The sequence below is a fragment of the Mizuhopecten yessoensis genome, unplaced genomic scaffold, assembly GCF_002113885.1.
Source record: "Mizuhopecten yessoensis strain PY_sf001 unplaced genomic scaffold, ASM211388v2 hete_36128516, whole genome shotgun sequence".
NCBI lineage: Eukaryota > Metazoa > Mollusca > Bivalvia > Pectinida > Pectinidae > Mizuhopecten > Mizuhopecten yessoensis.
The window spans coordinates 1,165-3,194 of NW_018484413.1; the positions used below are offsets into that span (position 1 = coordinate 1,165).

Sequence of the window (2,030 nt, forward strand, 5' to 3'; positions counted from 1 at the left end):
GAGACTGAACATTCAGTTGAGGAAGAAACATACCGAGTCGGGACATCTACAAATGACTGCTAGAGACCCATCCTTGTATCTATTATCTTGCTCAAGCTGGAATCGCTCGACAACCAGCAAAGAATGTTTTAACAGGTTTAAAATGCAAACGCAGAACAAGAGTTCCTTGGTAGCTAAGTACAGATGATTGTGGAGAATATTCATATAACTAAAAGATTTAACTTGAGCAAGAAAATAGACAATTGAAACTGATGCATATATTAAAATTGTCCTGCAGTAGTTGTGGCCAGGGACACTAAATAGAATGGAAGGGTTTACAAATACATTTCTTTGCAATCCTTACAAATACTTCCTTACACTGCAATATGACCCAAAATGATAATCACAAATCAGAAATATTTTCATATTTTTTATTCGTTCATTAATTGTTACATTAAACTACTTAAGAAACATGCTCATATCTTGCTTTCTGTTGATCACAGACATCCACATGTAAGACTACATGTTCATGAAATCTTAACATGTTGCTTATGCAAACACATGATAATGATTAAATAAATGTACTTTTCGATTCAGGAAGAGAGAAAATGGTCTGACTAGTCTTCAAACACCTTAAAACGAATCCAACAAAAGGATATTAAGGAAGAGAGAAAATTGTCTGACAAGTCTTTGAATGAATTTAAAATGTGTTGAACTTCTGTAACAAGTTGGTATAATTAATATAGATTTGGTTGGTATTTTGGCCAAACCAGACTTGTGGTTGTAATAGACTTCAGCTTAAACGTGGAGTGTTTAGAACTAATGACTTTTGTTCATACTAAGATCTGACAGAATTTGCCTGACACAGCTAATTATATAGACTAAAGCTTGTACAAAGATCTGTCAAACCTTACCATAAACTATTCTGACTGGCTTTTTAGCTTTCGGTAGACTCCTGTCATGCAACATAATTCAACAATATTTAGCAAATATTCTGCATTTTTTAATGCAAGTCATTAATTCTCTATACAGTGAAGTGATTCCTGCTATTATCACAGAAAATATCACAGCATTAAAAGCGGATAATAGATTAAACTGTACGTCTGTAGCCTATTTGGATATACAGCCTTAAGATCACCCTTCTGCCTGTACCCGATCGGACTTGAATAAAAGGTGAAAATATGACTACATGTATTCTATTCAGAGATTCCACCTATTGCTTGTACATACCAGGGTCAGCACATATTCCTGTTACAACAGAGTTTGTTTCTTCCACAATTGTCGATCAATCTCTTTATCAAAATACAAAATGTATGTGGAGAATGAACAATTGTTTTGACATCGAAGATTTTCTATCAGGGGATGGACACATTCTTGGATTTCTTTTCCACTTGGGTGGTCATCTCCATCAACCCATGTCACCTGGTTCCTCGTAGCAGTGTTGCAGTGTCTCAAAGTTTGCGAGTATCTCGACGTAGTCGTCCTCCTCTATACCAGCGGCTAAGTAACGGTGGTGTTTATGTATGTTCAGTTTGGAAGCCTCTGTGTGGAGAGTCTGAAGCAGCTCTACTGTGTCTGAAGTAGACTGTAAACTGGTCATAACAGGCACACTCTCAACTCCTGCACAATGGAAAAACATGACATTGTAAGCAAACCCTTCGCAATTGAAATATAAATCTTACATCTACAAAGAAGTATGTTGAATTGTCTTGGTGTCTAGGCGATGACTTTTTTTTATTGAAGTTATTGTCAAGCAAATAAATAGATATTGTTTATGCAACATTTTTATTTCAGTACTTTACCTTGAAAATCAGCTCGCTTGGTTGACGATAAAAATCCATTCTTGCTAACATTTGGATCAAATATGTGTGGGTAAGGGGAGACAACTTTACATGGATCCCGCAACACTGTTCCATCACTGAAAAAAATAAAAAGCATGCATGACTAAGCTTTGAGGTGAGTGAGTGGGGAATCTGAAGTAGCTACTATAGTCTATACACACACCCGTGTGAGATGTCACTATAGTCTATACACACCTGTGTGAGATGTCA

The 2,030-nt window shown here is 36.2% G+C and overlaps 1 long non-coding RNA gene across 1 annotated transcript; it reads right to left on the reverse strand.

Annotated features, from left to right (window-relative positions):
- Positions 1–396: 396 nt before the first annotated feature.
- LOC110444468 lies at positions 397–1,894 on the reverse strand. The gene is made up of 2 exons (XR_002462246.1): positions 1,782–1,894; positions 397–1,599 (listed from the first exon to the last, which is right to left on the reverse strand). It is a non-coding gene; the product is annotated as an uncharacterized LOC110444468 (long non-coding RNA).
- Between the last annotated feature and the right edge of the window lie 136 nt (positions 1,895–2,030).